This window comes from Prinia subflava, chromosome 27 (assembly GCF_021018805.1).
Source record: "Prinia subflava isolate CZ2003 ecotype Zambia chromosome 27, Cam_Psub_1.2, whole genome shotgun sequence".
NCBI classification, from domain to species: Eukaryota; Metazoa; Chordata; class Aves; order Passeriformes; family Cisticolidae; genus Prinia; species Prinia subflava.
In genome coordinates, this window is record NC_086273.1 from 2,256,932 (window position 1) to 2,275,674 (window position 18,743).

The window sequence follows — 18,743 nt, forward strand, 5'->3', positions numbered from 1 at the left end:
CACACACGAGGCACTGCTGAAATCTCCTCAGCACACAGCAAACATGGACTGCTGGCCTGGTGCCTTGGTGTCCCTCCATGCAGGGACAAACAACCTCCTGCAGGTAAAGGTGAGATGCCTGTGCTGGCAGTGGTGGTTGCAGGGGCTGGTGTGGGACGATTGCCCTGGGCCACCTTCCCAGGCTGTGCCCAGAACAAAGACACAGCCCAGGCCCTGCTCTGCTGCTCCCTCAGCTCCATGCCAGCAGCTCTGGCTGTGCCAGGACACTGCTGTGTGCCCCCCTGCACACTCCTCCTCTGCCCCAGGCACTGGGCTTTGCTTTGCCAGGCCATTCCTGGAGCACATTGCTGACAGCAGCTCTGGAGGAGAGCAAAGCCTTCCTGGCCTGCCCTCCGGAGATGCCCTTTGCTGCTGCAGCTGCTGTGCTGGAGCCCAGCTGTGTCCCAGCAGAGCCCATGGCCTGTCCCTGCCTGTGGGCACAGCAGGGACACGCAGCAGGACAGTGACCAAGCTGCCACAGCCCTGGGGCCTTACAGCCACAGAAGGGCTGGCAAGGAGAGGCTGCAGCTGGGAAGAGCAGCAGTGGGAAGAGGGAGGGCCATTGTCCCTGGCTGTGCTGCTGTGCTGGGAGTCTCTTCCCTGCACCTCTGCTCACAGGCACTGCCCCTGCAGAGACACAGAAGGGCTCAGGAAGCATCTTGGACACACAGGGCACAGCAGGACACTTTATTTTACATCAATGCACAGTGATCATGGCTTCTCACTGTCTCTGCTTAACACAAGCATGGTGGATACTGTGTGGGAAATGGATTTGTAGAGAATTCTCAAAGCCTGACAGAAGTTCACATAGTGTGCATCTGTATGCAAACTCTGAGATAAAATAATGCTGAGTTAGAAAGGTCATAGAATATGACAGACATTGTTGAGAGAGAAATTGAACTAGAAACAAGTTTCAAATGATGACCTTGCAAATAGACTAGATATTCTGGAGAAATAGAACTAAGAAAGATGTACTGCAGTAGGACCCACGTGAGGTATTTTTAAATAATTGGCTTAAAAAGTTTCGAAGTGTTGTGTGGCAAAAACTGATAGGCCAAAAAGCTCCTACAATACATGGTAATTAGAAAAGAGTTCAGTTTCTGGTTATGCTGGCATGAACTTTAACAGCTGTACTGTCTCACCATTCTCATGAGACCGAAAATAAATAAAAAGGCTTTCAAAATGCCTCTCCAGAGCCCTGTCTCAGGGTGAGAAAAAGGGATTGTCCAACAAAAAGGATGTTGCAATACTGTGACTAATGGCATCCCATTATGGGAAATATATATTACAAAAAAGAAAAAAAAGGAAAACTAGAATACACCAAATAGAATAGCCAAAAAGACACAAAGCAGTCTGGACCTGGAATGAGTTCCATTCTGAATGCTATGCAGAAACAAACAGGCACTTCATTGTTTCTGGAAAGCACAGAGGGGTCATATTCCTCAGGGCATCCTCAAGCTCCCGGTTCCCCAGGCTGTAGATGAGGGGTTCAGGGTTGGAGGCAGCAGCGAGTCCAGAAGTGACAGTGGCAGATGCAGGGATGGCCCCAGGCTGGCACAGGTGACCTTGAGGCTCTGCAGGGCCCAGGCCCAGCGGCTGTGCCAGAGTCAGGGCTGAGGTCACACTCTGTGGGCTGGGGCAGAGCCCAGGCACAAATCAGCCCTGGCCCAGCAGCTCTGCAGTGGTGGCCACCAGGCCGGGTGCCCAGGGAGGCTTCTGGCCGTGGCCTGCAGGGAGCTGCTGCTGCTGCCAAGGTGCCTTTGGTGTGCCAGGCTCTCCCTGCACAGCTCCCAGCACGGCCCTCTGCCCTTGTGCCCGAGCCCTTCCCTGTCTTGGGGCTGGCCTGGGGCTGTTCCTGCAGCGGGGCCTGGCCTGGCCATGGCACAGCAAAGGCAGTTCCTGCTGCAGCAGGAGGCTCTGCCTGCAATGGGCTCCAACAACCCCAACAAGGCCCTGCTTGCAAAGCCCCCAGGGGGAAATGAAGAGCGGGGTCATGCTGCTTTTGGGGTGAATAATGCTGAACCCAGCCTGACTCCTCCATCCCAAAGTTCCACATCCTGAGAGGGAGCTGAAGCTGTGGCAGAGCTGGTCAAATCCCCAGAGAAAGGAACAACCAAGGGACACCACTGAGAGCTTCTGCAGAGCTGCTGAGCTGGCACAGCCTGGGCACATCTGACTGACAGGGCAGCACTGCAGACTAGAAAAGCCCCGTCCCAAATTTTAACTGCAGCATCTCCTGACATTTCCCTTCTTAGGAAGTGTGTGGAGATTCCTCCCTGGAGTGGGGACATCCCTCAAGGTCACTGCCGGAGGCTGAGCTAAAGAGATTTGCCCAAGGTCATGTTTCTTGAGGAGTGACACCCATCTCTTCTTAATAACTGGTTTTGCTTCAAAACAATTTTTTCAAAATTGCTTCCTAGAGCACCATATTAAAATAGATGTTAGAGCTCCTATTCTGTGGAGTAAATAATTCTGATTAACACCTTTTTGTCTAAACGTGCTCATAATCAATCTTATCTGTATATTTATAAATACTTCTGGTTTGCCATCCTTAGTGTTATGGGACAAAGTTGTAAAAAGATTCAATTCCACAATTCAATTCAATTCAATTCAATTCAATTCAATTCAATTCAATTCAATTCAATTCAATTCAATTCAATTCAATTCAATTCAATTCAATTCAATTCAATTCAATTCAATTCAATTCAATTCAATTCCACCTCCACAATGCTTTAAAGATAAATCCTTGAAAAAATCTGGGGCTTGGATTGGATCCACGTACTCCCAGGCTCCTCTCACAGAAGTTTAGAAAGCCTGGGGCTCCTGCTTTGGGGGAGCTTGGGGGTATAATTGGGGTGTTGGGAGTCCTTTCTGCACCTCCTGACCCAACAGGAGCTTCTCTACTAAACTGTGCCTGAAGCTGCCACTCTGCCCATGACAGGAACCCCTGTGAGAGTCTGTGACATCCTGGCTCTTTGGCAGCCTGGACACTCCTGGGATGTCCCCTGGAGCCCCTGTGAGTGTCTGTGACCCCGCTGTTCTTTAGGAGCACAGGGATGTCTCCACTGCACTCCTGACACTGCCTGGGACAAATTGGCTCCTTGGCAGCGTAGAGACACCTCTGTTGTCACTGTGCAGCCCTGGGACTGTCACCTCATGACCCTTAGGAAGATTAAGGACCCCTGGGATGTCACCATGGAGCCCCTGTGACTGAGTGTGACCAAACAGATCTTCAGGAGCCCAGAGACCCCTCAGATGCCACCATGGAGCCCCTGTGCCTGCAGATGAGCTCACAGCTCTTTAGCAGCTGGAAACCCCTGGAATCTATTCCATCTGCTCTGCTGAGGATGGATCCTCAGAACCCTGGAGGTTCACTAATGAATTTTAGTTCTCTAGAAGCTGGTTCATTCTTCAGCTCTTCAGTTCAGGAATTCAGTGCAATAGACTCATTAAAATTTAAAAACACCCTAAACCAGACAAGCCCCTGGGAAAAAAAATAATTTGAAGTCTTTCATTCTTATTTGGTTAATTGTACAGATTACAGAAGTGTATTCAAAGAAAAAAACCCCTATATTTTAAACAATTTAGGGATTTTTTTTCCTATTTAGTTTTTTTTTCCTGTTTATAGATTGATATCAGCAATCCCTAATTGATATTGATCCCAAGCTCCTCCTAAGGCACTCTGAATAGATATGAAAATCAAGACCCTTCATGGCTGACAATCAATCACACTTTGTCCCTACCCCCACCCCACCATTTCCCCCATTCCAACCCCTGGGACTCAGAGCAGCCTTGTGCAAATCTGAGCTTTCTCCACCCCAGGCTGTGCCTGCAGCTTTCAGCTCCTTGGCACCAACTCCCACCTGCTTTCCTTGCAGAAGGAGCTGCCTGAGACACTGAGGGATGTTCATTTATTGTCAGCCAACAAAACCAAGGGAAGGCACAGCTCCATGGAAAACACAAGTCCAGCCAGTGACACAAATAGAGGGGAAGATCAGGATTTTTTCTCCTGCCATTGTACAACACCAGGAAATTCCTGGTCTCTCCTGGTGGGAAAGCTTGGACTTTTCTTCAAAGTGCTCAAATGACTCAGCCAATGAAGATGTGCTCGTGCACCTCACAAGCTGCAGGTCCCCTACAGCCCTGCAGGGCTCCTGTCCCATCTGCTCTGCCCCAGTCTGAAACAGGGACCAGCATTGTCCCAGGATCAGGAGAGAGCTGAATTGGAAAGGACTTCAGCAAGTCAGCAGCCCCAGCTGTCAGAAACTGGGTCAGACCAAGTGGTTCAAGGCTTGATTTGGTGTGGATTGGAAAATCCCAAAGGACAGGGAGGAGGCAGCATCTCAGCACCTGGCTGAGCCCATGGGAACAAAGGTTTCCTCCTGTCCTGGCTGAACCTCCCCTCTTTCACCCCATCCTCATTGTCTTTTGTCTCCCACCAGGCCCCCGGTGAAGAGCCTGGCTCTGTGTTCTCCATCCCCTCCTGGGTGGCTCTTCCAGGCTGGCATGAGGAGCCCCTCAGCCTTCCCTGCTCGGGGCTGGACAAGCCCAGCTCCCTCAGCCTCTGCTCACAGCCAAAGGGCTCCAGCCCCACCTTGGAGCCCTTCCCTGGCCCTGCTGCAGCTGCCAGACATCTTTCCTGCCCTGGGGAACCCAAGCCAGGCCACAGTGCCCTGGATAATGCAGGTCCTTGATGTGCTGGTGACACAGCCCAGCCCCTTGTGCCCGTGTCAGGCTCTGGGGTGGATCCTGTGGAACATCCTTTGGTGGAGGTTGTGGCTCCAGGAGCACCAGGGGGATACCGGGGGACAGGGGAGCCCTCTGGGCATGAACAGCATTGGACTTCTGTGGGGGGAACTGTGAGGTGGGCTGGGGCAGAGTGACCAACCCAGTTACCTCACACAGCCCCCAGTGACCTCACACAGCCCCCTGTGATGTCACACAGCCCCCTGTGATATCACACAGCCCCCTGTGATGTCACAGCCAACTCTGTGATGTCACAGACATGGTCTATGATTTCACATCTGCTCAATGACCTCACATAATCCACTCTGTGATGTCAGAGCCCACTCTGTGACCTCATGTTACTGGATGAGAAATGGTCTGCACCTGCTGAGCTCACACAATGCTTGTTCTCCAAAACCTCTGGCCCATGGAAACCACACAGTGCCCATTGTGTAAGAAGGGGAACTGGAAGTTCACCAGCCTCAGTGTCCTGCCAGCTCAGCCAGGCCAACTGGAACATTGGGGTCTGTGACCACCAGGGACCACCAGAGAGACCCCCAGGACAGAAGAGTGCAGGAAAAAGGGGAGGGGAAATATGTGAATGATTTCGGGGAAATGATTATCATATGTATGTTTTGTCCAGGACAATCAAGGAATATGTATCCAAAATACAGAATATAAACAGAAACTTTCCTGTAATCAGCATGCACAGCTTTAAGAGGAGCTATCCCCCTGTGCATCCAGACAAATAAAGAATTCTTCTGCCCGATTCTACATTGGTGTTAAGGTTTTATTTTTACCAAATTTTTGGCAACACTCCCACTGCCAAGGAAAGTTCTGTCTCCTTCTGTTGACAAACAGAAAAGAGCTGGTGGGAGATGTGGTGATTGGAGGCTGTCTGGGGTACAGTTGTTGGAAATAAATATTTAAAGGGTTAAAGAGTTAATCACTGTTTTTAACTATAAGAATGTTAAAGGGTTACTGTAGTTACTGTATTGTTATTCATAAACCCATGTTAAGTTTTAATGTGTTGCTGTTGATTGAAAGTTGGTCCCTACCGCGCTTGATGGCATCCCCCCCTTACCTAGTTGTACCCCTCCCCTGCTCTATTCCCCTGTACCCCATTCCTTGCCTGGCTGTGCCTGGGCCTCACCTCTGTCGGGAACCGCCTCGGCCGCTCCGCTCCCACTCCCAATGGTCCTCGTCCCTTCCGCTGCGCCGTCTCGTCACTTCGCCATTCTCGAATAGTGACCCCTGTGCCCACCCGTACTTCCAAATGGTGTCCACGTGCCTTGAATATGCAAATGAACTGCGACGTGACTGCATTTAGAGAAACAATCCCTAGAAAAGAAAGAGCCAAAAGCAAATAAAGCTTAATAAGTGACTCCCTTGGGCAGGGAAGAAGTAAAGCTCTCTCTCAGAGCAATTGGGGAAAGACACCCTAACAAACAGGGAACAGGGACAGAATGACAACCCCTCGACTGTGAGCCACCAGAGGTCGTCCTGATGTCTCTCGTGAGGAGGAAGCCCCGGACCTGCCATATTGGGCGGCAGAGCTGAAGGATTCCTCCTCCTTGACGGTGACCTGGGAGCAGCGGAGGGAGTGGAGCACAAACCCTTGAGCCCACACCCCAAGAGCTGAATTCAACAAAAGCCTTTTAAAAGGAGAAGAAGCTCTCCTGGCCCTTATTTCCAACACTCGTGTGGTTCTTTTCATGTCAACTATGACAACACGCCATTCCACCCCACTCTCTGATCCAAGAATTGCTGCTCCTCCCTGTTGTGGGGCAAAAGTTGGAAGCTGATTTTCTCCCAGTGGCACTGGCCAAGCCCTGAGGCAGGGGCAGGACCTTTCCCTGGAGCTCTGGGGGCGCTGGGTTTGTTCAGCTGCAGCAGAGCAGACGCAGCTCAGAGCTCCCCGGGGGCTGCGGCTCCTCCCGAGGGGCAGCGCGGGGGCAGCTCCGACCTCTGCCCCGGGGGAGCAGGGACAGCACCCGAGGGAAGGGCTGGGGCTGGGCCAGGCCAGGGCTGGGCTGGAGAGCAGCAAAAGCTTCTTCCCCCAGAGGGGCTCAGGCACTGACCAGGCTCCCCAGGAAATGCTCACAGCCCCAAAGCTGCCAGAGCTCCAGGAGCCTTTGGACACCACTCCCAGGGATGCACAGGCTGGGATTGTTGGGCTGTCCTGGACAGGGCCAGGGCTTGGACTCCATGATCCCCGTGGCTCCCTCCCAGCTCAGCCCATTCTGCAATTGTCACCCTTTGGCTCAGCCTTTGTGTCCCCTGCAGGCACTGGCAGAGCTGTTGGGTGGGGCAGGAGCAGGGCAGCCCCAGCGTTCCTGTCTGTGTGACACAACAGGGACAGCCCCAACATTCCATCCCTGGAGACGCTCCAAGGGAAGTGTCCACACCCGTGTCCAGGCAACAGAACTGACCGGCCACTGACCCTGAGTGACCACGGCCCTGCCAGCCCGGAGGCACCGCTGGGGCAGCTGCATCTCAGCCGTGTCCCAGCTCCTGCAGCCCCTCCTCTGCCCCGAACCCTCCTGCACCACAGGGAGGGGCTCATTTCAGTGCCCCTCAGGGGTCTCCTCTTGGGGTTGTAGAACACCTGGCAATGGAACCTTGGGGTGAAAAGTAGAGATTTTGGTCCTCCCTAGCAAGGCCAGAAGTGAAACTTTGTTCCTTTTGCCTTGGTGCCTTGGAGGCCCCCGGGTGTTTTGTGCACTGAGTTCCAGCCCCCAGCGCTCACTGAAGGCGCTCCCTGCAAATGTCCCACTGCCAGTGCCCTGTGCTTGTGTCACCTGCTGTGGCTGGGCATGAACAGAGCTCCTGGACTTGCATTTCCAGGTGGAAACCAAAACTGAGGCACTGGAGATGCTTGAATACAAAAATTGGAATGGGAGCATCTGTTGAGGGGGAAATCTCCGCTTCCTGTGCCAGCCTATGTGAAGTCTGGAATTCTCTTCTGCTGAGGAACTTGAGGTGTGTGGCTGAGCAGGAAATGTGAGCCTGAGACAGACATTTTCCTTTTTCTTTAATTGAAGGTCCCAGAAACATCCAAATTAAATTTTAGCAACAATTTTTAATTCAGATGAGCATAATCATATTGAAATGAATACAAGCATATTTAGTTTAAGGTTTTTATATGGCATGAGCAAAACTAATTCAGGTACAGAGTGGGACCATTTCCCTCCTCACATACGAACCAAGACGATGCAATCTGGAGTTTATATCTAATAGGCTAATACATATAGATTTTTTTCCTGTAAATCGCCTTCTATTTCCAGTTCTTGAAATCTACATGTGCGCATACTCCCCTTGTTGCTAGGGGATCTTGTGTCATTCTGGTGGTCTTTTTCAGATGAAGGCTTGCAGTCTTCCTCATTGTCCTTCAAATAACCTAACAAGCTGTGTGTGCATATGAAGCATTGTGTCATGTAAGTAAGCATTATGTTCCAAAAATAATTTGGCAACCTGTAAATAAAGCTACAGCTTTAGAAGCCGTTTCAACTTTACTCATCTCAAGGACGAATCTTGGGCCAACTTTGTTCCTTCTCCAAGGCTAACTCTGTCTTGGGACATTACTGGTCTCAAACTACATCCTGCATCCTATTTTCACATATAACATCTGCAAAGGGGCCTATATCCTTTGTAACCTAATTTCCCTTTTTGCTTTATAACAGTCATTTTCTAAAATATGGATATAGTTACAATTTTCATCAGTACAAATCATAATCCAGTTATAACACTTTGCAAAAGTGGCAAGGACGGACTGTGTTAAAAGAGCTGTCACATCCCTGCTGGGTTAGGCATGGAAAGTTGTGGTGCCATTCTTTCCTTCCATCCAGCCCTCAGCTGGAACTTGGATTGAACAAGGACATGAGGAGAAAGGAATTTCCCTCCCAGGGCAGGGCTGTGGTGCAACACATCCCCCAGCAGGAGTCTGGAGCAGCCCAAGGCTCTGTGTGCCCAGGCAGAGGCAGGCAGGACGCAGAGCTGTCAGCAAAGGAAGGGCCCAGCCAGGTGGGGCAGCCGGGGGATGACGACAGCCTGCAGGGACAGAGGCGCAGGGCATGGACACCGTAGCACAGCCTGGGCTGCACAGGGCACAGGCATGGGCAGCAGCTGAAAGGCCCTGACACAGCCAACTCCTGCAGCACTTGGGCCATGGCTGCTGGCCCTGGGCCTGAGGCATCAGGAGGGGACAAGTGACCCTTGCAGGCCTGGGGCCTCATTGCCTCCTTGTCCCTGCTCAGCAGCCTGGCAGGGGCCGCCCCATGGTGCTGCCCTTGGCATTGCACATCCCCACATCCCAGTGGCCTGGGAAGAGCCCTGAGCAAGGAGGGAGGGACAGGATCTGCCTTGGCAGGGGCTGGGGCTCAGGCCTTGGACCTTTGCATTCCTGAAACACATCCAGGTTTGTTCAGCATCAGAGGCACCTTTGCCTTGTTTGTGCCCACCTGTCATCACTGCCTGCAGTGTTCTGCCTTAGCTGGAACCTGGGGACACTTTCTCAGTCATGTTCCTCTGTGGGACCTATTAAAACTTTAAGAAACTCCAGTATTTCACTTTAATTTTGAGTTCTTGAGAAGTTTTTTTAACACTCTCTCAGGAACTGAGTCTCATGTAAACAACACCAAACCTCAAGAGACTCATTAAATTCCTTGTGCTGTGTCTGTGCTGGTGAGCTGGAATGGGCTCCTAGCACAGACGCAGCTCCTGGCAACCAAGAAAAGCTTTAAACAGACATTTCTCCTGAGGAGCAGCTCCTCTCCCAGCCCAGCAGGGCTGAGGGCACTGCCTGCAGGTACCTGAGAGCAGTGAAGCAAACAGAGGCTCAAAGAAACTGGAAGGACAATTCTGAGCTTCTTCGTGGAGAAATCTTCACCGCTTCTGACACAGTCAGTCTGTGGCTGCAGGGATCTCCTGAAGCTGAGCCAGGACAGCACAGAGGTGACTGTAAGGATGGCTCTGCTGCCCTTGCTGCTTTGGGGGAGGATGTGCTCCAGAGCAGGGCTGCCCTGGGCACTGTCAGAGGGACAGGGCAGGACGGCTCCTGCTGCCAGGGACGGCTGCAGGGGCTGAAGCTGGGGCTGCAGCCAGGGCTGCCCAGGGCTGTGGTGCAGAGCAGGTGCTGCAGCCCTGAGGGCTCTTGGCCAGCCCAGGGCATCTGCCACCTGCCAGGGGCAGCTCTCAGCCTGCCTGGGAGCTCCCTATGGATGCTGGTGGGGAGCTGTGGGTGCAAGGAGTGACTCCTGCCAGGGCAGGTCCTGCTGCTGTGGAGAGGGTGCTGTGTGGGCCAGGGCTGCTCAGAGCTCCAGCTCATGCTGAGGTCATTTCTGGGAAGACTTTTCATGAGCACATCTGGGCAGGAGTTTCCTGCTTGAGTCTCTGCTTTCCTGAATCTGTGCTCCCAACTTTCCCTGGCTCAGCTTGGTGGAAATAGGAACTCAGCTGTGCAGGCAAGAGTGGGGGCTCAGGCTCTCAAACCATCACACTGAGGATTCCTGGGATTCAGCAAGTGCCTGCACCTCCCCAGCCTCCAGATGCATCCAGCATCCCCTTTCCATGGTGCCCAGGCCTGGGGGAGCTGTTCTTTAACCCCTGCAGCCCCGAGCAGCTGCAGGGCAGAGCTGGCCCAGGGCTGGGCTGGGCTCTGGCAGCACTGGCAGGGAAGGAGCCCGGGGCCACAGGAACAGCTCGGGCTGGGACAGCTCCAGCAGCAGAGCCCTGGGCAGGGAGGGAGGGAGGCAGTGCTGAGGGAAGCCCTGCTGCAGGGCACATGTGGCACCTGCCAGCCCTGCCCTGCAGGGCAGACACTGCCCTGAGCAGCACAGCTCTGCTCTCCCCTCCCAGCCAGCACAGCCCTCACCCCGGGGGCTCAGGGCCCTCAGTGCCCTCCTGGGCCGGCAGAGCAGCAGCAGAGATGAAGGGCATCTCTCCTGCCATGTGCCCATTCCCTGCTGACCAGGGCCTGAGGGCCACTGTCCTGCACTGCTGCTGCCTGGCAGGGGCTGTGCAGGGCTGGCCAGGGAAAGGCTTTTCCTCAGGGCCTGCCTCTCTCTCTCCTTGCCTTGCCCAGGTGCTCCTGGCATTGCTGAGGGGCTCTCTGAGAATGGCAGTTCCAGCTGCAGGCTCAGGCCCAGCCCTGGGGCTCCTCCTGTGCAGGCTGAGCACAGCAATGGGGTGTCCCAGCTCCCTCTGCCCCGGGGAGCTCTGGGCAGGGCAGGCTGGCAGGCTGGGAATGAGCTGACTCTCCCTGACTTTGGTAAGGGCAGGAGACACTTTGTGTGCCAGGGATCCCTCTGCTCTCAGCAGGGTCTCCTGGCTTTCCAGGGTAACAAGGGAGTGAAGCTTGGAAAGGTGCAAGTCCATGGCAGCTGGAAACAGGTCGCAGAGAAAGAGCAGCTCCCCTCAGTCTGCGCTAAGCCTCAGACAATCCTCCTGCCTCACTGGATTCTCTGTTCTCCCCAGGTGCAGCAGAATCTCTCATTCTGATTCCTGCAATCCCCACCCCTTCACGCTGGCAGCTCCTGTTTCTTAGGAGGAGACTTGGTCCAAATTTAAACACCAGGTCTGGCCCCTGCCCTCACTGTTTCCCTGCTGTGACTGGGGGTCAGGGCGGACTGCCAGGTGTCCTGCAGGTCAAGGTCTGGATCCTCACTGAACAATGGCCAGCACCAATCAGGGCTCCAGAAACCAAGGGGAAGAAAGGTCTGTTTGACATAGAGAAGGGTGAACATGCTTAGTAGCAGGGAAGGCCCTATGAGAAAGGGCTTTGACTCTCCTATGGGAAACGTCACCTCCAATGTCACTGTCTTTCCTCCTTCTTCAGGTTGGAATGTCCAGACACAGCAAATGTGCAACAGCAGCTCCATCAGCCACTTCCTCCTGCTGCCATTGGCACACACACGGCAGCTGCAGCTCCTGCACTTCTGCCTCTTCCTGGCCATCTCCCTGGCTGCCCTCCTGGCCAACGGCCTCATCATCAGCGCCGTAGCCTGCGGCCACCTCCTGCACAGCCCCATGTTCTTCTTCCTGCTCAACCTGGCCCTCAGCGACCTGGGCTCCATCCTCACCACTGTCCCCAAAGCCATGCACAATTCCCTCTGGGACACCAGCAACATTTCCTATGAAGGATGTGTTGCTCAGGTTTTTTTCTTTGCCTTTTTCATTACATCAGAATTTGCCCTCCTGACAGTTATGTACTACGACCGCTACGTGTCCATCTGCAAACCCCTGCACTACGGGACCCTCCTGGGCAGCAGAGCTTGTGCCCACATGGCAGCAGCTGCCTGGGCCAGTGCCTTTCTCAGTGCTCTGCTGCACACAGCCAATACATTTTCCCTGCCCCTGTGCCATGGCAATGCCCTGGGCCAGTTCTTCTGTGAAATCCCACACATCCTCAAGCTCTCCTGCTCCAATTCCTACCTCAGGAAACTTGGGCTCATTGCTGTTAGTGCCTTTTTGGTATTTGGCTGGTTTGTGTTCATTGTTTTCTCCTATGTGCAGATCTCCAGGGCCGTGCTGAGGATCCCCTCTGAGCAGGGATGGCACAAAGCCTTTTCCACCTGCCTCCCTCACCTGGCTGTGGTGTCCCTGTTTGCCAGCACCTCATTTTTTTGCCTACCTGAAGCCCCCCTCCATCTCCTCCCCATCTCTGGATCTCTCAGTGTCAGTTCTGTACTCGGTGGTGCCTCCAGCCCTGAACCCCCTCATCTACAGCCTGAGGAACCAGGAGCTCAAGGCCGAACTGTGTACACTGATCACTGGACGATGTCAGAAACATTAAAATGCTGGCCAATTTTTGGGAAATAATTTGTAATAAAAGTAATCGTTAATGCTTCTTGTTGGTTTCAGTTTAGAAGTTCATCTTTATTTCAGTTTTTTAATACTGTCCACAAAGAAATATCATTGTTTTTGCCCTTTCTTATCTTTTTGTATTTTCACTTTTTCTGAGGCCCCAGAATGTCTCAGTGAGGAGCTGTGCTCTCAGTGGCTTTAATAGAACTAATGAATCACCCCAGGAGACTTTTCACTGGAAATCCCCCTTTTGTTCCTTCTCTGTAGCTGCAGCAGCAATGTCTGTGTGCAGAGCTGGGGCAGATCAGGGCTGGCACAGCAGCTGTGCCCAGCAGCAGCAGCACTTGGTGTTGCCAGTGCTGCTGCCGTGGCCCTGCCCCGCTGCCCTCCTGGCCCTGCTGTTGCTGTAGGGCCTGAGTGCTCTCGGGGCCGGGCACAGGGCTGGGGGTGGCAGTGCCGGGGCTGCAGCAGGGACAGGCCATGGGCACTGCTGGGGCAGCGCTGACGCCTCAGGCCAGGCCCTGGGGGCTGCAGGCTCCTTGCCCAGGCTCTCTCCACAACACGGCCAGGCCAATGCTCAGCATAGAAAAGCCCTGTCAGCAGCCCCAGGCTGGCCGTGGGCAGGCTGGGGGCAAACAGCATGGCTGGGGCTCTGCAAGGTCCCTGGGGGAGACGGGAAGGAACAGCAGAGCAGGGCCTGATCCATCCCCACTGTGCTGGACACCCCAGGGCAGCGTCCCAGAGCGTCCTCATGCACCTGCCAACAACATCCCCCCTCTGCAGCCCTGGCCTCTCCCCAGCTCACACAGGTGCTGCATCCTTGCAGGCACAGCCACGGCAGCACTGCCTCAGGAGCCCCTGTTTGCACTGCCCAGAGCAGGCGTGAGCACCCCCATGGTGTTGGTGTGGGGAGATGAACCTGAGTGAGCACAAATGCCATCAGCCCCTGGGGTCAGGAAGGGCTGGGGGATGTGAGGGAAACCACTCAGGTTTGTTTTGGTCTTTGATGTCAGCCAGAAAGTTTGTTCCCATGAGCTGTGAGTTTCCTGTGCCACTGCAGACATTGTTGCTCAGAGCCAGGTCTGCCTGACAGCCAGCCCCAAACTGGTCTGAGCATTTCCTTTAGTTTATCTTTGATTTTTTTTTTTTTTTTTTCTTTTTTGTCCAGTTTTTTTCCTTATGCCCATCTCTATCCCCTCCCCTGCAGACAGCCCATCCCTGGTTGCCCTTTCCTCTCTGGCCCCACTCCCCATTTCAGTTCCTGAGTAGGCATCATTAAAATGTCCAATGGAGAGCAGGATCATCCTCCAAGTGCTTCAGGAGTTCTCTGCAGGCTCCTGCAGTGCCTCCTGCTGCTCCCTTGCCAGAGGCACCACAGGCCAGGGGGGCACATCTGCCCTGCTGTGTCTGCCTGTGGGGCTCCCTGCTCTGGGCAATGAGGAGGGGCTGCAGAGGCTCTGCAGGACTGACAGGATGGGCTCTGGGGCTGTGAGGAGAAGCTGAGGGACCTGGGCTGCTGCACCTTCTCAACAGGAGGCCCAGGGCTCATCCTGCAACTGCTGCAAGGGTGGTTTCAGAGAATCACAGATTCAGCAAGGCTGGAAAAGACCTTGGAGATCATCAAGTCCAACCTGTGCCCTGACACCACCTTGTCTCCCCTGAGCCTCCTTTTCTCCAGGATAAACAACCCCAGCTCCCTCAGCCACTCCTCACAGGACTTGTGTTCCACACCCCTCACCAGCCTTGTTGCCCTTCTCTGGACACACTCCAGCCCCTCCATGTCCTTCCTAAATTGGGGGCCCAGAACTGGACACAGCACTCGAGGTGCAGCCTCACCAGTGCCCAGCACAGGGGAAGAATCCCTGCCCTGCTCCTGCTGCCCACACCATTCCTGATCCAGGCCAGGAGCCATTGGCCTTCTTGCCCACCTGCCCACACTGCTGCCTCATGTCCAGCCTGCTGTCCAGCACTGCCCCACGTCCCTTTCTGCCTGCCCACTGTCCAGCCACTCTGTCCCCAGCCTGGAGCACTGCAGGGCTTGTTGTGGCCAAAGTGCAGGACCCGGCCCTTGGTCTTGTTCAGCCTCACCCTGTTGGATTTGGGCCCTGGATCCAGCCTGTGCAGGGCCCTGTGCACAGCCCTCCTACCCTCTAGCACATCCACACTCACACCCAGCTTGGTGTCACCTGCAAATTTGCTGATGCTGGACTCAATCCCCTCCTGCAGATCCTCAGTGCAGATATTGCAATCCACGCTGGCTGCCTCTGATCCCTGAGCCATCCTGGGGGTGCCCTGGGATGGCTCTCAAGGGGATCTGTTCCATCCCCTTGCTGGGCACCCAGGGCAGGCTGACAGGCCTGCAGTTCCCCACATCCCCCTTCCAGCCCTTCTTGGGGATGGGCTCCCATTGGCACCTCCAGGCCTCTGGGACCTCCCTGCTGAGCCAGGACTGAGGAGAAATGATGGAGAGCAGCTTGGGGAGCTCATCCAGCAGCTCCCTCATGGCCCTAGGATGGATCCCATCTGGTCCCAGAGACACCTGTGAGCATCTGAGTGGCTCAGCAGGTCCCCAGCTGCTTCCTCCTGGATTGCAGGGGGGCTCTTGTGCTCCCTGTGCCCATCTACCAGCTCAGGAGAACACTTGTCCTGAGGACAATCTATCCTTTTGTTGAAAACTGAGAGCAAGAAAGTGAAAACTTCCTCAGACTTTTCCTCATCTTTAGTTACTGTATTCCCCACTGCGTCCAATAGAGTAGAGGTTCTCCTGATCCCACCTTTTGCTATAAATTTGTTTATAGAAACATTTTCTATTATTTTTCACAGTAGTGGCCAGGTTAATCTCCAGTTGGACTTTTACCTCTCTACTTTTCTTTCTGCATTACCTAAAAAGGTTTTTAAACTTGACTGGATTTACCTGACCTTCTTTCCAAAGGTGATGCACTCACTTTTTTTCCCCTGGACTCCCACAAAATTTCATCGGCAGCTAGGCCAGTCATTTTCTTCTCTGGCTCATCTTTTGGCACAATGGTATACGCTGCTCCTTCTCCCTTAAGACTACTTTCGTGAAGTGTGTCCATACTTGGAGGACCCCTTTATTTTTAAGGGCTGTTTCCCCTAAAACAATTAGTAACTGATTCAGTGCTCTCCAAATCTGCATCCTGAGTAGGCCAAAGTCTGCCCTCCATAATTACAATGTAGAAGTTTTGTTGATGCCCCTCCGTCTTTTACAGAATATTGGAAACTTGATTATTTCATGGTCACTATACCTCAGGCAGCCTCCGACCACCAAACCTCCCACCAACCCTTCTGTGTTTCTGAACAGCAGTAGACAGAGCTTTCCTTGGCAGTGGTAGTGTCACCAAAAATTTGGTAAAATGAAAAACTCCTCAACACCAATACAGCCTTGAGAAGCAGCATTCTTTATTCAGCTGGATGCACAGGGGGATAGCTCCTCCCAAAGCTGTGCATGCTGAGTACAGGAAAGTTTCTGTTTATATACTGTATTTTCGCTACCTATGCATTTATTGTCCTGCATTAAACATACATATGATAATCATTTCCCTGAAATCATTAACATATTTCCCCTCCCCTTTTGCCTGCACTCTTCTGTCCTGGGGGTTTCTCTGGTGGTCCCTGGTGGTCACAGACCCCAATGTTCCAGTTGGCCTGGCTGAGCTGGCAGGACACTGAGGCTGGTGAACTTCCAGTTCCCTTCTCACACAATGGGCACTGTGTGATTTCCATAGGCCAGTGGTTTTGGAGAACAACAGTTAGACCACCAGGTGCAGACCATTTACCATCTGGTAACATGAGGCCACAGAGTGGGCTCTGACATCACAGAGTGGGTTATGTGAGCTCAATGACATGCTGTGACATCATAGACCATGTCTCTGACATCACAGAGCCAGCTGTGACATCACAGGACAGAGGTCTGACATCATACAGCAGACTATGACATCACAGAGTTGGCTGTGACATCACAGGGCCTGTGTGACATCACAGGGGGCTGTGTGAGGTCCCTGCCCCAGCCCCCCTCACAGTTCCCCCCACAGAAGTCCAATGCTGTTCATGCCCAGCAGGCTCCCCTGTCCCCCGGTATCCCCCCGGTGCTCCTGGAGCCACAGCCTCCACCAAAGGATGTTCCACAGGATCCAGCCCAGAGCCTGACTCGGGCACAAGGGGCTGGGCTGTGTCACCAGGACATCAAGGACCTGCATTATCCAGGGCCCTGTGGCCTGGCTTGGGTTCCCCAGGGCAGGAAAGATGTCTGGCAGCTGCAGCAGGGCCAGGGAAGGGCTCCAAGGTGGGGCTGGAGCCCTTTGGCTGTGAGTAGAGGCTGAGGGAGCTGGGCTTGTCCAGCCCCGAGCAGGGAAGGCTGAGGGGCTCCTCATGCCAGCCTGGCAGTGCCACCCAGGAGGGGATGGAGAACACAGAGCCAGGCTCTTCACCGGGGGCCTGGTGGGAGACAAAAGACAATGAGGATGGGGTGAAAGAGGGGAGGTTCAGCCAGGACAGGAGGAAACCTTTGTTCCCATGGGCTCAGCCAGGTGCTGAGATGCTGCCCCCTCCCTGTCCTTTGGGATTTTCCAATCACACCAAATCAAGCCTTGAACCACTTGGTCTGATCCAGTTTCTGACAGCTGGGGCTGCTGACTTGCTGAGGTCCTTTCCAATTCAGCTCTCTACTGATCCTGGGACAATGCTGGTCCCTGTTTCAGACTGGGGCAGAGCAGATGGGACAGGAGCCCTGCAGGGCTGTAGGGGACCTGCAGCTTGTGAGGTGCACGAGCACATCTTCATTAACTGGGTCATTTGAGCACTTTGAAGAAATGTCAATGTTTTCCCACCAGGAGAGACCAGGAAATTCCTGGAACTGCAGGAGAAGAAATCCTGATCTCCCCCTCTATTTGTGTCACTGGCTGGACTTGTGTTTTCCATGGAGCTGTGCCTCCCCCTGGTTTTGTTGGCTGACAATAAACGAACATCCCTCTGTGTCTCAGGCAGCTCCTTCTGCAAGGAAAGCAGGTGGGAGTTGGTGCCAAGGAGCTGAAAGCTGCAGGCACAGCCTGGGGTGGAGAAAGCTCAGATCTGCACAAGGCTGCTCTGAGTCCTGGGGGTTGGATGAGGGAATGGTGGGGTGGAGATAGGGACAAAGTGTGATTGATTGCCAGCCATGAAGGGTCTTGATTTTCATATCTACTCAGAGTGCCTTAGGACATGCTGGGGATCAATATCACCGGGAGATTGCTGATATCAATCTATAAACAGGAAAATTAAATAGACAAAATGTCCTGGCAATTTAAAGAAATCTGGTGTATTGTCTTTGAATGCACTTCTGAAATCTGTACAATGAACCACTGAGGAACAGAAGACTTAAAATTAAATTATTCACAGGGGGTGTTCTTATTTAGGGTGTTTTGAAATTTAATGGCACTAAATTCCTGAACTGAAGAGCTGAAGAATGAACAAGCCTCTGGAGAACTAAAATTCATCAGGGAACCTCCAAGTTTCTGAGGATCCATCCTCAGCAGAGCAGATGGAATAGATTCCAGGGGTTTCCAGTTGCTATGGAGCTGTGAGCTCACGTGCAGGTGCAGGGGCTCCATGGTGGCATCCGAGGGGTCCTTATTCTTCCTAAAGGTCCTAAGGGCCATGAGGTGACAGTCACAGGGCTGCACAGTAACAGCAGAGGTGTCTCTACACTCCCAAGGGGCCAATTTGTCTCAGGCAGTGTCAGGAGTGCAGTGGTGACATCCCTGTGCTCCTAAAGAACAGCGAGGTCACAGACACTCACAGGGGCTCCAGGGGACATCCCAGGAGTGTCCAGGCTGCCAAAGAGCTGGGATGTCACAGACACTCACAGGGGCTTAAGGGGACATCCCAGGAGTGTCCAGGCTGCCAAAGAGCTGGGATGTCACCGACACTCACAGGGGATTTGACCAGCTCTGCCTCCGCTTCAGCTCCCTCTCAGGATGTTGAATTTTGGGATGGAGGAGTCAGGCTGGGTTCAGCATTATTCACCCCAAAAGCAGCATGACCCTGCTCTTCATTTCCCCCTGGGGGCTTTGCAAACAGGGCCTTGTTGGGGTTGTTGGAGCCCATTGCAGGCAGAGCCTCCTGCTGCAGCAGGAACTGCCTTTGCTGTGCCATGGCCAGGCCAGGCCCCGCTGCAGGAA

General features: G+C 53.5%; 1 pseudogene; it reads left to right on the plus strand.

The window, feature by feature from the left end:
- The first annotated feature begins 9,501 nt into the window (after nucleotides 1-9,501).
- LOC134562332 (olfactory receptor 14J1-like) lies at nucleotides 9,502-12,556 on the plus strand (annotated as a pseudogene).
- The last annotated feature ends 6,187 nt before the right edge of the window (nucleotides 12,557-18,743 follow it).